The sequence below is a fragment of the Brachyhypopomus gauderio genome, chromosome 5 (genome assembly GCF_052324685.1).
Source record: "Brachyhypopomus gauderio isolate BG-103 chromosome 5, BGAUD_0.2, whole genome shotgun sequence".
Lineage (NCBI taxonomy): Eukaryota > Metazoa > Chordata > Actinopteri > Gymnotiformes > Hypopomidae > Brachyhypopomus > Brachyhypopomus gauderio.
In genome coordinates this window covers 25,046,500-25,068,153 of record NC_135215.1, presented here as the reverse complement: position 1 = coordinate 25,068,153, position 21,654 = coordinate 25,046,500, and the positions used below count along the sequence as shown (strand labels likewise).

The following is a 21,654-nucleotide window of genomic DNA, read 5'->3' as shown; positions in this document are numbered from 1 at the left end:
ACTGAACCCATTAAAAGCAGTTAAACACTAGAGGTACAAAAACATTTCTCTTTGCTTGAGGGGTAAAACGGATGAGGCTGTTCTGTCCCAACAGCACAAACAACCAAAGTACATTTTTCTCATATGCACTGAACGAAAAATGCACGAAGTGATTTATCAAACACTAGAAGCAGGCATAATTAGTATGAAGAGATGGTAGGTAAATTACTGCATTGTATCCTGTTTGGCTTTAAAAAGAATGAAGCTGATTTATTGTTGTACTGTGTGTTTGTTTCTGGTTTAAAAATGAAGAAGCAAACGATTGATGTTTGAGGAAAAATATCCACGTTGCTTGCTGGAAATGTAGTCACTAAACCAAATGTTTGTGTAAACTGAAAGCTTCTCTGATCCTCTAATTTAATTGGGTTTTTTTTTGGGGGGGGGGGGGGGGGGGGAATGCACGCGAATTTGATAATGCTGCCCCCTGCTGTTTAATTAAGACGTTACCCCAAGTCCTCATTCTGTTGGTGTACAGTGTGTATTCCGGCCCGGAAGAGTAAAGTGTCCCCTAAGCTGTCCTAGCAATGCGAATTAGTTGAATGTAGGTTCTTCATAGTACAACAAATGAATGGGCATTTATGTATGTGCAGTGCATTAGTGTTCCAGAAGAAATTTAGACACACTAAAGTGGTTGCAATTAATCAAGTGACACTGACTGACTTGAGTACTCGGCAGAACCACGCCCGGAGCCACAGGGATGCGGAAAAGGTGCGTCACCCCTAGGGTTTGAGTTTTATTTATTTATTTACTTACTTACTTACTTACTTGCATCCATTTAAATATTTCAACCTGAGCCTGTCTTTAAGTTACACCCATTAAACTAAAAGCTAAAAAGCGGCTCTCACTATTTAAATTCAGTTCAGAGTGAGATATTGGTGACCGGTGGGGTGTGTTTTGTGTGTTTGCGTGCGACCCGGGGGGGGTGTACTTTACTCTGCAGGAAACCGCATGATGAAAAAATGAAAAATAGCAGTGGACTTTTTTGGGCGTTGCCCTAGTAATTTCTGTGCGTGAGAAATACAAGTGAGAAATGTGAGACTTGAGAGCCCTGCACTGTTTGCTCTGAGATTAATTGTCTGCTCGTTCTAACAAACCTGCACATTGCAAAGCGACATTACAAGTTGACGTAAAGCATATTTCCCCTAGCAAAACACACTTGTGTTAGTCTCAGACATTCAGCGTTGTCTTCTCGTCAGTACGACGTCAGTGAGTCAATAAACATTCCGTATAAAACGAATGTACGAATTGAGCGCGAGGCGTGTCTGCTGACCGTCGACGCCGGACTCGCGTTCGGTGACGTAGCCAACGTCACAACTGCACGTGCAATGGGACTTCAGCTTCACTTGTTTCCATGGTGAAGATAGGCAGGTACTCATTTAAATGAATGGATGTACAGGTACAGACACATTTTCATTCCATCAAGAAATATTTTGTTTGCTGACCAGTGGAGCCACAATACTTTTTTTGTGAGTTTTTTATACTTTATTTTAATCGAATCAGCAAATTCACACTTTACACTCTATATATAAAATCTGATATAACAAGTAAAAAAGCAAAAGACTTTCAAATATAAATGGCAAAGGTTTCCAGAATCTTGGCACTACTTGTCTACAAAGAAATCAATAAAACACTTTAACAATTTGGAAAGGGCACGACTGGTGATTGTTGGGGATACACAGTGTGATGACATCACATAACAATGATTGGAGAAAAAAAAATGTTGATCCAAGTTGATGTACCGCAATAATTCAGACTCATCATATTGGCTACTCAAGTATAGTCACAGTCAGTGACGTTTTCTGCAAGGTTTGTTACTGGCTTTTTTGTCTTTAGTTGTTTTGACGCAAATACTTGTTTTCAGTAAACGTAAAAGTTTTGCTGGACGGGTAATAGATTCATCATCTCTTACCACACGTTATATATATAAAAAAAAAAAAAAATATATATATATATATATATATATATATATATATATAATATTACATATATTGTTTATGTAATATTAAGACATTAAACCTTGTCCATACACACGCTGAATGAGTTACCTGGGCAACCCTGTCAAGGTCCTCATTCTCTCATTCTCTCTCTCTCTCTCTCTCTCTCTCTCTCGTGTACATATAAGTGCATGGGAGTAACCACAGTTCAGTGGCACGTCAACCCCCGCTAGTCTCTCTCTCCATCACTTTCTTTCTCCTCTCTCACACGCACCCCTTAATCCGTGTCTCTTATGCACTCAACCCCCCTCTGATTTCCCATCTTTCTTTCTTTTTTAAAAATCCCGACATCGACTTTTCCAGTAAGATGGGTTGTGGCAATTCCACTGCGGCTACCACAGCCGGTGAGTGAAATCCTCTGGCTTTATGTGTGTGTACGTCCGTGCGTGTGCGTGTGTGTGCGTGCGTGTGCGTGAGAGCCCACGTGCTGCGCCCACGATCAGCATCTCCAGCCTCGTCGGCACCTTGTTTTGTGAATGAGAATCTTTGTGGCGGTCCCTGCTCGCTCGTAAATTTAGTGACACACGACTGACCCAGAGAGCACCCACGCTATTTCGCAGTGCTCAACAACTCTTTAGGTTTACCCGAATGTTTAGAATTGTAAAGACTGAGCTGTGTAGAATATACCGCATTTTCTGAGAACATGTCATGAATGTTTATTTAATGTGTAATAACAATAATAATACTCATCATCATCATCATCATCATCATCATCATTTTTATTTCACCTTTCATACATACATGCAACTCAAAGTGCTTTACAGACAGTTTATAGACAACTTATAAAATTGAACAATTAAAATAAATATAAATAGAAGAAAACGAACATAGAGACACGGAGGGCTCAAAATGTAATTTAAAACGCAGTTATTGACGTTCAGAGCAAGACATTTATTAGTATGTTGTCGTATCTACAGCTTTTTGTGTTTGGGGAGGGTCTGCTGACTATAGAACCTGAAATGCTCTTGCAAAGTCTGAACAGTACTTCAGTATGACTCATCCATTGAGACATACATGCAAAAATAAATAAATACATGATGATGAATGATGACTCAATATGCTTTGTTCATTTCTAAGCCATTTTTGTTAAAATTCTTTAGTTCCGATATTTGGTGAAAAGATGAGATTGGAAAAAAAGGTTCACTTATAGATACAGATGTGCGTCATGGCCTGTACACAATACATACAGGAGAATGTACAACGGACGTTCTATATTAAAAGAAACAGCACTCGCAATGGTCAACTAGAGAGGACTTTTAAAAACATTGTTTATCTGCGTTTTTATGTTTGGAAGGGTCGTAGGCGCCCCCTGGTGTTGATTTGCAGCGCTACATTTGTTTACCTTACCCTACGGCTGATTACCCTTCCTCAAACCAGCAGCTCATTCTGCATCCCGCTATTCACTCTAGCGAACGGTGTGCATAGAATGCATAGATCTAACTTAGTGCTGATCCTTCCTGTTATAATAGCCCCTTGTTATACATGTTATAAGCTGTACATGTAGAAATTTCATTGGCTGCTTTTGTGGAAATTGGGTCTGTGAATCACTATGGCGTTTCTGAATTAATTATATTGGCGTCCAGAGAAAGTGACAAACCGATGTGTATTAGATGATGGCATCAATTGAGGTTAAAAGACTTGAGACACTTGAGACTAAAGACAAAATAAGATGTTGAACCAATTATCTTAGTATCCATATGTTTACATACAATCATAATGTGCGATGCTGGTTTGTATCAGTTTGAATCCAACTTTAGTCTTCAGAGAGCCTACATATTGCTAGGGTTGACACCAATTTCATATTTCTGAATACATCTGAATACATATTTCTGAATACATTCTGTCCTCAACATTTTGCAACAAGAGGACCCAAAAGGGATTAATAATGTTTACTTGAGAAATTTAACACAAGACATTTGCTATGACATAATGCTGCAGGAATTGTTGTCAGGCAGATTTGAAGCTTCTTGCCAGTAATGACTGTGTGCGCTGGTCATCAATCAGATTTTGTGTGTGTGCATGTGTATGTGTTTAAATCAACTAATGTTAAATGTCTGAACTATACCATAATGTTCACAGACCCACCAAAATATAATATAAATAATGCAAACTTAAAAGAACTACATCATTGCTAGCAGAAAATCCCTAAATTAAGGTACTCAGAGCTCAGTGAGTGTGGTCACAAAATTCATGTAACACTTTTTCCTGTGTTCACAGGTACTCCAGAGTACACCAAATATGAGTAAGTATAAAGAAAATGTCATAAAGTGTCGCTCAGAGTGCTTGCTAGCCCTAGTCTCTCCAGCTGAGGGCTTTTTCAAGTGCCTTTGGGTTACTTGTCATCCAACCCGCTTATGTTTCCATTTCCCCATCAGAGAGTGAGAAAGACGGATAGAGAGAGAGGAGGGAGAAGGTTCTAGAAATCCTTGAGAAGCTCAGTCAGAGTGTGTCCACTGGACTGGCTACCTGGAATGGCCTGTCAATCAACACTGCGCTCGAGGTGAAAACAGGGGAATACAGTCAAGGCTGCCATTTTCTAAACAGTTCCTAGAATCAGGCTCACCCACGACCAAGAACACACACATACACACGAACACATCAACTCTAGTTACTAGCCTTGATGATGCCCTTAGAGTTCCCAACATGCAGCACTCACCGGCACCTGGTCTCCTGACTGGCACCACAAGGCCACCAATCAAACCTCTCCATGGGAGGGCTCGCAGCCTTTGGCCAAGCGCCGTTGAAAACAAGTTCTGCCCAATCAAGCGTTGTTTTGCCCACGGTAACATTTGCCATCGCCAGCCGATGGACGCTCTCTTCTCTGACCATTCCATCCGTGAGACATTGCTCAGCCTTGCTGTGTGTAGGTGCACACATAATGTCCACGCTGTCCCTCCAGGGAAGAGATGACTCCTGCTGATAAGGAGAAGTGGAAGAACTACGGGGGCGTGTATGTGGGTTCGCCACCTGCCTCCCCTGCCATGCAACCTCAGACCTTCTCGCTGCCACCTCAGACCTTCTCCACGCTTCACCCACAGACAGGGAACACTTCAAACCTAAACTGGGTGAGAGTCTTGAGACAGTTAGACTCAATCATGTGTCTGAATTGATTATCAAGTTAATAAAATAAATATGGCTCTAAACATGTAGCTTAACCGACACTATTATATTATTTTTTGGAATGTTGCATTAGTAAGAGTGTGTGTGCATACATGTGCATGTGTCCTGTGTTTTTGTTTGTTTATTTATGTACTGTGTTTCTGTAAACAGTGACATGGTCATTTGATGTCTGGCTAAAGGACATGTGCAGGTAAGTGTACCCCTCTTAATTTATCCACATGGTGACCGGTATAAAAAATAGCCTGGTATTAACAAAATGTTGTTTTTGGTTGGAAAAAATGAATGTTAATTTAAAAACATTTTAACATACAAATGTGTTAAGTCAAAATGTGTTCTGACTGAGATTGAAAAAAATCTTTATACTAAACATATACGTTAAATTTATTCTTTTTTTCTACACCCAGAACCACACAGACGCAACACTGTATAATGGGACTCCAAGGAAAGAACTGCTACACCAACTTCCACCAAGAGTTTTGTTCTCAACTGATTGGACAGGACGTATTCCATCGCCCTCCTTCCCTTCTTGGGACACTGGGGCTAAGCCGGGTGAGGTCAGAGGTCAGGCTGAAATGGAGCATTGCCACTGCAGATGTGGGACCAGGTTGTGATCTTGATCTTTGTTATCGGTACAGATTGCTTTTTTTGACTCTGACCTAATATCAGCCCTATCGCAAATATACAAATGATATAATGGGTGCAAAACTGGTCTCAGACCAGCAGGAAAAGATCGGGAAGATCTCAGTGACTTAAAAAGCCACTCAAGCCACTGGTAGATTTCTTCAGGAAACATAGACTTACGTGGTGACCTTGGTGGACTTTAAGGACTTTGCTATTCCATTGCAATGATATAAGATGTTAGCACTACCAAAGCCACCTTCAGGGAAGATATATAAACTTTGTAATTAGGACACTATAGACTCACTTTAACTTCAGGCCAGCAAGTACACTCAACTCACTCTCAGGGAATTCTTTAGAGTGTGTGTGTGTAAGTGTGAGAGGGGGTGAATACAGGAGGTGGGCTTAGAAGAAAGAGGGATAAAACAAAAGGGGGAGACTGTTCCGGTTCAACAAGCTCCCAGACAAGACTCTGCTTTAGTTAGGACAACCCACTGAGATGCACATCAGAGAACATTAGTGGAGAACATTGACCAGTCTGCATTAGGGAGAGGATCTGGAATGCACTCTGCAAAATGCATTCTGATATCAATGACCAGAATTATAGTGAGATCTCACCACAGTCAAAATATCAAATTATGACCTGAGCAGATCAGCAGATGTTTGTGTGTGTGTGTGTGTGTGTGTGTGTGCGTGCGTGCGTGCGTGCGTGCGTGCCTGCGTGCGTGCGTGCGTGCGTGCGTGCGTGCGTGTGTGTGCGCGTGTGTGTGTGGGGGTGCATGTGTTTCTTAGGCATGTGGTATCGCAACACTAAAAATCTTTTTTCTAATATTTCACAATCACAATTTATAAAACCAAAAAAATATATACCAGAGAAAAAAGGGCTGTTTCAGTGTATATTGATGTGAAATCAGCATTAAACCAGCCTTGAAATTGCTACAGAGTCACTGTAAATTCTGAAACTTTAGCTAAAGGAAGCGAATTAATAATTTTGTTAAAGATTGCCTTAAAGTTTACTCAGTTACAGCTAACTACAATTGTAGAACCTAAAGTGCTGAATCACACCTGAACTTTTCCCTTCTGTAATGACCATGTAAAATGTTTATTAAATTAATTATGCCAACTACTTGTTGTTCTTGTTAAGGGAAATTAGTTATGTTAAATAGACTAAGTGGTATTTAATGCAAACATGTTCTACTGCATGTAATTACTGGTCATAACTATAAAACTATAAATAATGATGCTGTTAGTAAGTTAAGCTACTAGGTTAGTAGCTTTTTTTTGACTAATGTTATTTCAGGATTTGCAACGTTGTCGAATTTCCCAAAGCTAATGTCACAGCATCAGCAAATATGTTGGCTCATTTCATGAGTGTTAATTTTTTGTTTTTTCCCCTCAATGTTGAGACAAACAATAATTTTGCACTGATTACTTGTTGTCATGGTTATATGTAATAAGATGTATAATGTAAAAGCATTTAACTGCAATCATGAAAAATAATGGAAAACAGGAAAAAATGCTTTTTTGTGTGAAAAAGAAACACTTCACTGTAAAATGACCTCTGAAGTTATTATTTTTCCCCCTGTGTGGTTTCACCTTGACATTTAACACTTGCAGATAGAACAATTTATGCACTGGCAAATCCTGGCACCCCAGTTTCTGTCTCTCCAGAGATATATGGAGCAAGTGTACAACAATGCTGTGGGCTTTCACGTAACCTTTCTGGAAAACGCTGCACCGTTTTATGCGTTTTGACTCACAGAAAGGCCTAATGACAGACATTACCTCTGTTCTACATTATTTGTGAACGTAGCGTAGCATTAGAATGGATTCTTTTGGTTTAAAAATGGATGTCTATTATACGTTTGTATTATTTGCATATGCAAATGTGTGTGCTTCAAAGGGGTGTTTTGGTGGTTTAGGGTGATCATCATTTTCTAAAGTACTTAATCCTATTCAGGGTCATGGGGGTGGAATCTGTCCATGCAAGTCAGGAAGCAGCTCCAGGCAGAGTGAGAATCCATCACAGGACGCAGTGGTTTACAGTGCATTACGCCATTGTGGAAAAGCTTTGTAAAAGGTAAAACAAGGGAATTTAAACCCAAGTATCTTCCACTTGAAATATTCTCGCTGATATTTAAAGTTGACGTTGGTACATAGAAGCATGACATGACCAGTTAGTTTATTGGAGCACAGTGATATGTAGATTGTGTGTGTGTGTGTGTGTGTGTGTGTGAGAGAGAGAGAGAGAGAGAGAGAGAGAGAGAGAGAGAGAGAGAGAGAGAGAGAGAGCACTGGGACAGAAATTACCACCAAGGCCTTTGAAAGGCCTCTGACTCTATTCATAAGGGGTTTGAGTCATAGCTGACAACATTTTTCTATTGGAAATCATTGTGCGGTTATTTTTGAAGAAGGTCATGGGAGACTTTTCAAAAATTGTAGAAGTAGGCCATGATTAACAACCCACAAGAACAGCCAATGTTAATTACTCAATGACTCACCCTCTGCACCCCACAGGTGATCCTTGGCCACGCACCCATGCACCTCGACCTCCTAGCTGGGGAACCATACAGATTCAGCACTGTCTGCTGTTCTGTCCACTGGTGCTCTGTTCTGTCCACTGGTTTTAGTGAGATCAGTCAGTAAGCTGGTGACCAACGACAAATCCAGCCACCTCTAGGAAACGTCTCACCTCTTTTTTGGCCTTGTGTCTCAGACAGGCCACTGTCGTTGATGTCTTCTTTGTTTGTGGATGTTCTTGATCCAAGCGGAAGCCCAAATGTTTAACCTCTACCCGCCTGTAACAGGGTGAATGCCAGCTTCATGAGAAAATGAGAAATGTGGTTTTTAAATGTATTATATTGATAAGTCATAAAAAGTTATGTCAATGATAAAGACGAGAGGCACATCATTGAATATGAAGATGTTTTAATGATGCATGTACTAGAATAGTATTCTTACCCGAATTGATTGGAGGATTAAGGAGGTAGAGAACTAATGGGAACAGACCAGTAGGATACAGTGGAAGTCATTTGTTTTTCTTTTTTAATTATGAGTTACAAAATTTGTATTTTAATATATTTATATTTTATAATTCACAATGTGTTTGCTAAGATGAGGATGGAGAAGACAATTAATTAGTTAAGGATTTTGGATTCTTAAGAGAATGTAATCTTGGTTTGACTTGTATTTATCTTTGTGGAAGCAGAGATCATCAAAGTGACCCCTTTCCCCACTGTTGCTGCACTTGTGGTTCTTGGATCAGATGCATTCGCGGCCTGTGTCCTTGTGCACCACACTTGTAACACTCTGACTGTGGTGGTGCCTTGGGCTTTGTTTTGGACCTTGCTCTACCAGAGACATGGTTTGTATTTGCTGGAGATCTGAGGATTAGCACCTCCTTGTAGTGGTATGAGCCAATTACTTGTATTAGGCGATCCAGTGTGAGATTATCTTATCTGCTGTGATAAGTAGCTGATTCTGAACAAACTCGTTGTTGAGATGAATGTGTTTTAATGCATTTGCAGACATTGAAGTGTTAACACAATTGTACATATTTGACCAGAGAGAAATCGTGTCCGCTCGAGATTTATCTCCATCAGAAATCACAGGAAAAGTGCCTGAAAAACAAGGACTCATGCTTTTCTACAGCACACCGCACTCCTTTTGAGACACCCCAGGCACCTGCTAGGCGATGGGCGGGGCTTGTCCTAAGAATGGAGGAAGCACATGCACTACTCTGCTTTCCTGCGGCGATGGCTACATGCTTGAAAAGCTTCACGAATCTGAAGCACCGGTAACTGAAACACTGGTGGGACGCAATATGCTCTGGAGGGTTCTGGAGATACTCGGCTTGTTCCTTTGGGAGTGCCTTGAGGTGTAGTGGTTGTTCCCTCTACAGCTCGAGGAACACCTGACGTTGGGTTTGGTGAGTATCTGAATCTTGTCCAGCGTGAGAACTCCATCGCAGCACCAAAATCTGATTTCCAGCACAGGAACCGTGCTGTGTGAGGGTGTCACACTCTCCTTCTGTCTACCTGGTTTATCTGAATAAAATTCAGCATATAAGTAGGATTCATGATTCATGACATTTTTCAGATGGTGGTAGTATCCGTGTTGTGCATATGGCATTATGTACATCACTTTGGTCAACACAAGGTTTTAAATAACTGTAGAAATAACGTTTTAATGACTTGTTCTCTCACTTTTAAAAACTGATATAGGCCTTGTTTTCCCATTTTGCAGCAGGCTACATGAGGCCTGTGACTGCAGGGTGGTTGAGCGTCACCAGACGTTTAGAGCTTCCAGCTGGGCTCCGTCACAGCAGACTGATGGAGCAATTACCAAGCAATTAGCTGGAGCATTGCAACTGCAGCCTTTTACCCACACTCACCTATCTCTCATATTAATGCTCCCTACACAGCTAATTGACTTAATCCGCTTATGTTGATTTAAATGGCATCCTTTATACTTGGGATCAACATAGCCATTAGAATCTTAACGTCTTAAGAATGACTAATGTGTGCAGTACTTGATTATAGGCTACATATATATATATATATATATATATATATATATATATATATATATATATGGCCCAGTTTACACCTGATGATTTGACTCCAAAGTGTAAATGTATGTGGTTAATTTCTCTAAAGTTAAGCTACAGCTGCATAAAACAAACAGATGTAATAAGCAATTTGAAAAGATATATTTTACTCTTTTTTTCAAAATTTAACGTAGTACCCAGTGTTCTTTGTAGTGAAGTGTAGCTGAAAAAGCAACCCTAAATTAGATATTCTATAGTGGCCCCATTGGAGGTGTGATGGACATTGCACAGTGGTGAAGAGCTCTGCAATACTTACAGAAGTCAAATTGACACCAATCTAAATATCTGCACTTTCAAACATTTGCTTTTCTACGAGTATTTCAGTTCTCATAGAACAAGTAACAATAGTCAAGTAACAAATGTGAATGCATCTTTTGCATCTTCGCTTATTGCAGGTAGATATAAACCGAGAAGTTGTAAGTTGTTGTGATTTTGTCTGGATTGTCAATCCCTTCCTGAGCTGCACTGCAGTGTAGAATGGCCTGTGTCTTCCTGTACTTTCTACTGCTTGTTTCCTTATGAGCAGTGCTCATCTACAATGTGAGCCAATAAATAACCAATAAAATACATGTTCCACAACTATGAGAAAATAATTACTGAACATTGTTGGAACAGCTGAACATCCAAACAAAGTCAGACACAAACTGTTTGACATGTGTAAAGTTACAGCCTTTTGCTGACTGTTGAACTTGCCAACAAAAATAAACTTGCCCTAAGCTCTTCTGTCGTCTGAAGCTGAGATTTGATCTGGTCCTTTGTGCTGGTTTGAGCAGCCAACAAAAGAGCCGTTCCTATGCTTAGCTCTTAGCTTTGACATAATTCCAGCACTATGCATGGAAATAAAGTCAAAAGTAAAAAGGTTTTTCTCGAGTGGTGGGTGGAGAAATTCAGACAGGGGGTGATCTAATTCTAATGATTCCCATAGTGACATATAAGAGATACATTTGAATCACTTGTTTTTTTTTTTTTCATTTTCTGATGTAGAGAGGCCACAAGAAACTGACTGGAATATCTATGTTACAGTTTGTGAGTTGGTAGGCACTCCATATACCCAAAATGTATATGCACAAGCACTGAAACAGAACAAGACAAGATAATCAGGATCATCTTCAACACTGATATGGCCTCATGGACACCTTCAAACTTTCCTGAACATTGCACAATTTAACCACAAGATGGCAACACTGCTCCTTGTTTTGTGAGCACTGTATATCTACATGACAGCCCCGTTCTAGTTTTACACATTAGTATATACAAACCCACACATAGGCTGAAAGTTCCATCATAAATAATAACAAGAACAAACTGAAAATGCTAGTATATTGCAAAAAACCTTCTGCATGAGATCTTTCAAGTGTGTCAAAAAGCTCCGTTAATTTGCAGCCTTATGCAGTGCAGCAGGTATTTTACATATTAAAATTCTGTGGGCACAAATGAGGCCATAGGCTGAACCAGGTGCAACCTCTGGTCTGTAGTTGGCCCATTTTATCTGCTAACCTACATACACAACGTAACACCACTGGGACAGCAATGTCCTCCTCCAAATAGACGCGCATAAGTTAATTTTGGTTTCCAGGCTACCCTTTCCTGTTGAGACAAGGCCTCTGAAGACGTCAACTGACGAAACACATGGTTGCTGGTTAAAAATGCTGCTGTGCTGTAGGCTATGCTATTTCATTTAATCACTGTGTCATTACATACTGTAAATTAGAAATGCAATTCTGTAATTGGATTTGCAACTCATTAGATAACCATGACCTTCTATATGACTTATCTGTTTAACCCAGCTGACTAAATATTTACAATTTTTCTCAGTCGATTTGGTTAATCTCAATGTCCGCTTATGCACATCATAATTACATTTCTCATTGTGTTTTACATTTTGCAAATGCTTTTGTACATTTTGCAAATGGTCATGGACAATTGTTGTTTTTTGCATTATCAATTGCTTATGTTTATCAAAATGTGTTCTCTGCATTCTCTGTTGAATTTTTTGCCCTCCAAAAGATTTAGGCTTTAGGTAATTTCCTAGGTCACTACATGCAAAAGTGCTGAACATGTTGTCATAATCTCTCAGGAATAATTTTACATTTCTTTAAAAAAAAAAATTGTTACATTTTGGTAATTCATCCTAACTTGAATAAATTGTTCGCAGGCGAATCTTGGTTACAGTAAGTTACAGTACATTTACAGTAAGAAAGGGAATTTGTGAATTTACATCAACCAATGGTCTCAATATAATTCAGAGGTGCATCTCATGTGTACAGGGTGAACAGCCAAGAAGAGGAGTAGGACTGTGTGGTGTAAGGCTGAGGGGACAAAACAAGGTTGGGACAGTCATGGCCTGGTGGTAGGGAACTGGTCTTGTGATTGGAGGGTTGTGGGTTCGATTCCCAGACCTGAGGCCATGACTGAGGTGCCCTTGAGCAAGGCACCTAACCCCAACTGCTCCCCGGGCGCCGGGCTAGGGCTGCCCACCGCTCTGGGCAATCTCTGGTAATCACTAGTGTGTGTGTGTGTGTGTGTGTGTTCTAACTGCACAGATGGGTTAAAAGCAGAGGACAAATTTCGATTGCAGTGTAAAAATCACAATTGACAAAATATGACACATTTATGTATTTATTTACAAACAGAGGAAGAGGTTTGTCCCAGGTGAAATAAGGGCAACAGTTGTGGACAATGTTTTACATGTAAATTATAGTCTCACAATGACTGAAGCTGGTTGCTGGGTGCAGCCGAATATTGGAACAACTTCAAACATTTTGTAGAGAAAACATACATGTAATTCAGAAATGTATTGACATAAAGACTGAAATGTTATTCAATTTAATTCTTATACCATATAGGACATCAAGACTAGCTCATATGGCTGGCAGAGATTCAATTTTCACACCTCAACAAGAGGAGGCTGTATGTGGTCAGGTTGTTTTGAATGTGTAGAGTACAGTAAGTTTCAAATTTTGCACTTTTTCCAGTCAAACAGTCTTTTCTGAATTTCAGTCAGATTTGTTTTTGTCAACAAATTGCAGTGCGAACAATACAGACAAACAATATTGCTATATAAATTTGATTCCAGTCAGTCTCCCACATACAATCGTGTGTAACTTTGCGTTGTGTAAATGTGTATTTTGTGTGTAACATGTATTGTTTCATTTGATATACCAAAGAATATGCAGCGTTCTTGTAATCAAAAGCTTAGCTAGTTTCCAGAATACTAAGTATTCTTACTGCCTTGTTCATATGCAATGACACACAGACTAGATATTCAGATATACAGAGCAGTTTGAAGAAACTTCACAGTAATGCTGTTTCCTTAGTACGCTAAATTTGAAATGGGTTTTTTACAGTGCAGGATGTAGATTTAATTAGAGGCTAAGTACCTTCAATGGGATTCCAGTCTTTTTACAGTAATACAATGTGTCATCTATGTCAGGGGACGGTATATAATCAGGGGACCGTACATAATCAGGGGACCGTATATAATCTGGCAACTGGCAGCTCATATAGTTTATTTCAGCTGTTACCTTGTGCACAGAAGAGCTACCAAGAGGTCTGCAGTTAACTCTAGATGTCACCATGACAACCAATTTCATGACAGCGACAAAACCTTTGGGTTGATTTGAACCAATCGGTTATGTTAAGTCAACTATTTCCTATTAAGCACCACCATAATGCAGTACAAGGGACACAAGCTACAAACTACAAAGTACAAAAGCATCTCTGCAGTTTTTAAGAACAGACACAGAAAGTTATTGGCTTGTACTGTTTGTCGCCTGACCTAAACTGCACTGGACAAGTTTTTAACTTGCTTGCCATGAGACTCAAGGCATAAATTCACAGTAACAACCAGAAAGTGAACATAACTGCAGTACTGGCCAGGCAGGGCATTCCAGAACAAAATACTTAAAAAAATGTAAAGGTATTAAAAAAATTGTTTATGGCAGTTCAGAAGTAGCAGCTTGGAAAGATGTTCAAAAAGATATAAAAGACATTAAATATATGTTATCACTGCAATAGTATTTTATTTTGTGATTTTTCTGTTTCTTTGTTCATATATTATAGAATATAAATTCTGTGTAATCTTATTTGGCTGTGGACTGCACATATTTTGCAAGGACTGGGAAAATATGCTGGTGAACATCCACAGAAAAGCAAAGAATTCCATTGAGTTGGATTGTATCATGCCGTACCTTCAAGTAGAGCCGACTTTGATGTAGAATTGGTGATTGGAACTATGTGTGTGCATACAGATAGACAGCCAGATTATTTATTTATTTATTTATTTATAGATAGATAGATAGATAGATAGATAGATAGATAGATAGATAGATAGATAGATAGATAGATAGATAGATAGATAGATAGATAGATAGATTGATTGATTGATTGATTGATTGATTGATTGATTTAATTTTGGTACACTGCAGTTTCTCATTTCAGTTTACCCATGGTCTTTTCAGTAGACACTAAGACCTCAGAAACTGCAGTTTCTTTGCAGACATGTCAGACCAGTGGAAAGAGCAGCCTGTCAGACTCACAATGTGGAGCTCTGCACTGGTGACACGAGTCTAGAACGATTCTGTCCAGCACCTGGATCCAAGATAGTCAGTGCTTTAAGTGCTTTAATGGCTGTTGCCACAAGCAAGGGGAGTACCAAAGGGGGTATCTAGTTTTATTCTTCAAGATGATATTGGAAGAAAAAATATTGCTTATTATGGAATTACAATAAGAGCAGACATCCGGAGAGAAAATACCAACAGAGCCCACATCAAGCCTAACTGATACCTTTCACTATAGGCATCTACCCTCAGAAACACTGTTTACTGCACTCTGGGTTTCATACTGACGACCCCATGCACCCTACTCGTCAGCTGTCAGACAGAACAGCTTCTAGTCCTATGATGTGCACAGCTCATGTTCTTGTGATGATTTAAAGCTTCAGAACCTTGGCATCTGGAACCTTCATTGAGCAAGAACTGGGTAGCTCATGGAGCATTAAGTTTCTTACTCTTATTGAATTTGTACATCTGAGAAAATGGTCTGCACCTTTTCATGTACCTATTTTTGATATTTTAACTGGATGAGAAATCCAAAATCCAGTGAGCTGTCTTAGGATTTGGATACAGTACGCTGGCCTGAATCAATAATTGTGACCATCTTGAGGGCTCGAAATACTGGGAAAAACCTATGTAGACATAGTGGCTTGAGCGACTAAATAGAGAATGCAGGCTATTGCAGTTGTGTTGCTAGAAGCAATTTTTGGAACTAAGTTTCTCCTTCTCTGACCTGTATTCTTTCATTCAAATCTTGCTCACTTTGTCATTTGTAGTTTCATTAAGGTTCAATTCTGTAACATCATACTTCTTAATAACTTGGCCTCTGGAATGCTTATCAGAAAAACATCCACCACAAATATACACCAAGTTTCCTGGAAGAAAATCACTAGTACATCTGTCAAAAAATGTATTTATTCAGTCTTCTTAAGACATAGCACAACTGGCTGAAAAGGGCTTGACTGTTCTCAGCATGCTTTGCTCTCTGTCTGTAGTTTTTGGGGCATTTAGCGGTGGTTAGGGTTTAGGGTTTTACACTAACAATAAGAACAAGGCAGAGTTGGAATGTTCTTTCTGCTCCTGGGTGGAGTCTAGGAGATGCTGACGCAGAGGACCAGTCTGGGGTCAAGCGTCTTTCCTCTGATCGTCATGTCCTTGAGCTAGGACAGCTCTGGGGTGGAACCTCGGTAACCCCATCATCTATTCCCCCAGCCCCTGACACCACGGTTGAAGCATCGTCTATCATGGTCAAACTGAAATCACAGGTTGCAAAATTATTTTATTACTACAGAAAAATTGCAAAATATACCGGGTCTGTTCAAAGTATACCTAGTCTGTTTTTCATTTTACTTTGTTTATATATTTATTTTTTGGAACTAGAACAGTGCTTCATTTTATGGTTGAAAACATTTGATTCTGTGTAACCATCTGTGTTAAAGTGACTAATCTGATCTATCATTACTAAGCTAATCCGACATAGTACATTTGGCTTGTAGGAGACCCAGTAAACCTTGGTAAAGCTCTCCTCCTCTCTCTAGTGTATGTTCAGAATCAGGTTAAAATGAATCACCAAAACCATCACCAAGTCTGCATATGATGCAATAATGTGGACCTTATATGCTGATCCCAGCAGCATCAAAATCAACAGAATGCTTGGGAAGTGCTTATATTAAGCCTGAGATCCTGCAGTGATCATCCATCACATGCTGCAGCACTTTAGTTTTAAGGTTTCTGCAGTACTTTCCACTGAATGCACTGCAATCTGTCAACTAGTACTGTAAATAATTAATCGAGGTCTATTCTAGCGATTGCTGATAACAACCTTTCTACTAGCTATCTAAACAGAAAGCACTGTCTTTAAACCTGGAGCTAGGACTCAGACCTCTTCAGATGATTGTGATTCTTTAGGCCTTTGTCAGTTTAGTTTTCAGACAGAGAGCAGTTTGTTTGCACTGTTGGGATCCTGTGTGATCTGACAAGAATCTTTTGGGGATAAAACAGCTGCCAGAGACAGAAACGCAGGCAACAGGAATCAATGATCATGCAAATGTGATGAGGCAATAATTATTTTAATAATTATTTTAATTTTAAGAAAACATCAATTGATACCCAAAGCATTCTCCTTAAATGCTCTTAAACCTTATATAGGAATTAATTCTGGTTCTCTTTTATGTTATGAAAAAGACATGCATGGATACAGTATGACAAGGAGAGGCAGGGATAGGAACTGACAAAAGCACTTTGTTGCTATTGGAGGGAAAACCACTTGTATATTTGCTGTACGCAGTTACTGAGAAGGCATTGTGCACTTCAGGGAAGTCTGGTGCTACTACCTGCAGGGCATGGATGGTGTCTTCTGTGTGTAAATGCTGCTCCATCTTTGCAGTTCTTGCCCTTAGCTCAGCAATCTGCTGCTCGAGCTGCTTCCTTTTGAGTCATGGAGGCTTTCTTTGTGGTGGGTCACTTTGAATGAAGATCAGTTCTGTGGACACTCCAATCACCTGTTCACTGCTGCCTGTATGGAGTGTTGTTAGGATAGAGACCAGCCAGGTGATTTCTTAACAGTAACCTGTAGAGCTGTTTAGTTTAGAACAGGGGTGGGCAATTAATTTTTACAAGGGGCCACATGAGAAACCTGAATTGTGTCAGAGGGCCACACAAACAATAATGACGTCATCACAGTGGCTCCGCCCACCTCACGCAAACTTCCGCGAGTGTTCTCCGAAACGATGTGTGTTGGTATAAAGAAACACCCCTCAAAAACAGGGGAAGGAACATTTACCTGACCAATTTTAATGTTGCTTTTTGTTTCAGATTTGAAAAGTGCTGGAATTTAGGCTAAATACTTGAAAATGTTTGAAATTGTAACTACTTCGTTTCACAACAAATAGCCATCTGAATGAACAGTTGTTTTGGATTACGTTAACAAATACGAGCTTCTTGTAATTCCAGGACGAAACATGAGAGAACGTGAAGACGTTAAGATTGGGCGTTTTGAAAATAAACAACAATTAAATAATGTGATAAAAAAGCGAATTATTTCGGATCATTTCGAATATATGTATAAATATTTAACTTAATTAAGTTTAACGTGCTGAGAAATATTTAAATGGACATTGAAAGTGATGTTAATTCCACCTTGTAAAGGTGTATGAACCCTGCAAACATGACTTTGTTCATTGCGCTGAAGCGCGGCGCGCGCGCGAAGTTACAAAATTCGAGAGGTGCACGACCATGCGAATCAACAGCGCGTGAGGCCCTCCGCCACCGCGATTACATAATTTTCGCCGCGCGGACCCTCACGCCGCGTCAAGTATAAACCTGGCTTAAACCTAGCTTTAAAGCACTTCTACGGCACTTTCAAGGTCCATTTCAATATTTCCCAGCTGACTCAGGTTCTCTCTAAGCTCGGTTTCTGGAACGGAAAACCCTGAGTTTTCGTTAACTCTGAGTTTACTTACCCGGTTTCTGGAATACCCCCCTGTTCAGTCAGCTATTTGTTGTGAATCGAAATACAGTTACAATTTCAAGCATTTTCAAGTACTTTAGCCTAAATTCCAGCACTTTTCAAACCTGGAACACAATGCACAATTAAAATTCGTCACGTAAATTTTCCGCCGTTTGCGGAGGTTCGCGCGAGGTGCAACGTTCACTCCCGAAACTTGTCGCTGATCACCTACAGTGTTTCTTGCACAGCTCACACGTAGCGCTTTCAAAATAAAAGCGTCACAGTTTTATTGCACGCACTACATAGATATTTGTTTCATTTATGATTGGCCTCTCGCAGGCCGGACAGGGACGCACAACGGGCCCGTGGTTTGCCCAGGTCTGGTTTAGAAGCTCATTTTGGTCCATGTTGGTCCACAGCTCATCATCCACATGTCATGCATGCATGGCATTGTTTTCTAGGTCAGAAATAAAGTATGTTGCACAAATGTTACTTGTCAACACCTTTCAGCACTTTTTATGATTGGACTGGAGAAGAGCCCGGACATTTGGGATGGGCTTTCCTGTTTGAAATTCCCATTGTGGGATGGCACAGCCTGCCTGAGCTCATCAGCCAACTTTTCTGTTTCATGGATCATCCACTGGGATTTCCTCTGTGCCTCCACCAGCTGTTTCTACAGAGACTTAGAAGATGAGGCAATGAAACATCTGGCTAAAGTCGATATAGTTCAGTGCATAAGTAATTGGATCGGACCACTGTCTTTGGGTCTATGCTCCAGAATGTTGGGTTTCAAGACTGGCATCTCTACTTTCAATAAATTTATGTTGAGATTTGTGACCCATGTTAATTGTACTTCCTAAGACTGTAAATGTGCAAATGCATTTTGGCAGTTGTCTGGTTAGCTCAGACAAATAATTTAAATCTTTTTTTAAATTATTTAATTTCTTTGATAAGTCCATCTTATGCATACTCGATCCAGTCCAAATCTGTTTACTCAAAGAACCATAATTATAAACTGTAATTAACTATAATAAACTCTTCTCTTGGACAGGGTTATATTCCCAAATCATTAGCATATGCACTCATTAAATCACTGTGACGCGGGAGGCAGCAGACGGACGAGACACAGAATCCTTCAGTTTCACTCACGGTCACTTTATTAAGTGCACAGGTATTGCGCAATAGCGCACGAGTAACATAGACGACGCTCACAACGTGCAGACTTAGACAACGACGAGCACAAGACACTGCGCGAACGCACATTAAATAGACAGACCACATCAACCCCACGTGATGACGAGATGAGCCACAGGTGAGACGGATAATGACAAGACGCACCCGCACACACAGAGAGACACTGACGCAGACGAATAGACGCAGACAACGTTAACACACGCCCCAAAGGAAGGGTTCGGGGACCGTAGCGTGACAATCACCAATAAAATCACCTAGTCTTACTGTAATTCTCATGAGCTTTCCAATTACAGGCACATTTTGAACATCCCACCATTCTCAAAATACTAGAAAAAAGTTTCATTGCTATTATGCGCCTATTTGCAGATATTTATTTTATATATTATATTATATATTAATTTTTTCATTCTGAATCGAGACCAGACTTCTGATTTGAGACCACTACAGTTTCACAACATTAAACCTGCACCAACAAAGGTAATTAATTATTACAGCGGGGAGATGAGCCTTCTGTTTAGAGCTCTGTTATTGAACAGTATACAGTTTTAATTCAGGTCTCATTTAGCATTTTGTTGTAATCAAGGCTAAAGACTTATTTATTCAATCAAGCTTTTGGGAGCCTTCCTGTAATAAATAAATGTGCAGAGCCTGGGACCCCTGGGACCCCTGGTCGTAAAGTGTTGTCACTATCCTCCAGGTATTTGATGTGCTCGGGTTTGTGATAATCATGCGGCCCTCCCATTTAGTTATGCTGCTACAGATCAATGTTTAACACCCACCCCCAGCACAGACACCTTAAGACACCTTAAAATAAAAAAAGTTAAAGGGACAGTGATAACTATACTTAATATATATGTATCTGACCTTGAATTAAAACTGACATTCTGCACTTTACCTTTATAGTGATTTCTTTATTTCAAACATAGATTACTAGGATGCCCTAGTACTCAGTATCGCTGTCTAGATATAAATGAACTGCACTGAAACATGGCCCAAAATGAAAGTGAACTGTATTCTGTTGTTTTGACAAAACAAACATGTCCAGTCTGTGAAGCATTCTTTGTACAGGGAGAGTTCCCAGTTTTTACATTGGTGCTGCTGTGGCTGAGACTGTTTGATGTTTCATGTCTATCCACAGTACACAGCATACAAATGCGTGCTTGGTCAGCATGACAAAAATCTTCCAGAAGTTACTTTTGGCAAGAGCAAATCTGCCCTTGATGTCGTGACAAGGCATTGACCAGTTTCTGTTTCTTAAAAGCAGGAGAATCGTAGTGGGGCTGGCGGTGGGTGCTATGAATACACAAGGCAGATACTCAAACCAGGTGGCCAGATACACAAGGGAAGAGCTGACAGCTTTGTGCTTCATCTCAACGCAGACATTGTCCTCAATTTTTCCAAGTTCTGCTGGACAGAGAGATAGAGGGGCATCGTGGAGGCCCATCTTCTTCAGATTGTCCACAACTTCAGCCAGCGTGGTGTTTATTTGTACATCAGAGGCGGGGCTGAAAGTGTGGCTGTGCTGAGGGCAGGCATGCACACATCTTATCCTCTTGATCGGGCAGTCATACAACACAACACACTGAAGCTATGCCTGCAATGACTAGTCCCTGGTTCATTCAGGGCTCCCACCAGACAGCTGAAATTGACACTGAGAAGTTGCCCTAAACCATTTCACTGCATCACACACAGACATGCACACAGATGCTCCAAAAACACTGAAGAACAGAGATTGTTTCCTGCTTGTGCACGAGATCCGCCTGCATTGCAGCTGTGTCTGAAAAGTACAAGTCACCTCCATGAACGTATGCGATGATTATATAATACTGTGATGAGTACACAATACTGAAATGAATACATAATACTGAGATGAGTACATAATACTGAAATGAATACATAATACTGAGATGAGTACATAATATCATGGTGAGTACCTTATATCGTGATCAGTATATTATAGCGTGATGAGTATGTTATATCATGAATCCACTTGACATAACCATATTTGGCGGCTTTGGTTAACTCTCAATATGTCCTGCTGAGTACAGTTGAGGTCAAAGATGAATTCAAAATGTTGAG

The 21,654-nt window shown here is 40.0% G+C and overlaps 2 long non-coding RNA genes across 4 annotated transcripts; one reads left to right on the top strand and one right to left on the bottom strand.

The window, feature by feature from the left end:
- Positions 1-2,206: 2,206 nt before the first annotated feature.
- Positions 2,207-6,976, top strand: LOC143513884 (uncharacterized). 3 transcript variants are annotated; one of them, XR_013130708.1, is made up of 6 exons: positions 2,207-2,377; positions 4,251-4,275; positions 4,409-4,533; positions 4,933-5,098; positions 5,304-5,343; positions 5,558-6,976. It is a non-coding gene; the product is annotated as an uncharacterized LOC143513884 (long non-coding RNA). The 3 variants fall into 3 exon arrangements; XR_013130707.1 differs by having other exon boundaries at positions 4,409-4,815; XR_013130706.1 differs by having other exon boundaries at positions 4,409-5,098.
- Positions 6,977-15,901: 8,925 nt separating this feature from the next.
- Positions 15,902-17,786, bottom strand: LOC143513883 (uncharacterized). The gene is made up of 3 exons (XR_013130705.1): positions 17,629-17,786; positions 17,267-17,448; positions 15,902-16,186 (listed from the first exon to the last, which is right to left on the bottom strand). It is a non-coding gene; the product is annotated as an uncharacterized LOC143513883 (long non-coding RNA).
- Positions 17,787-21,654: the final 3,868 nt, after the last annotated feature.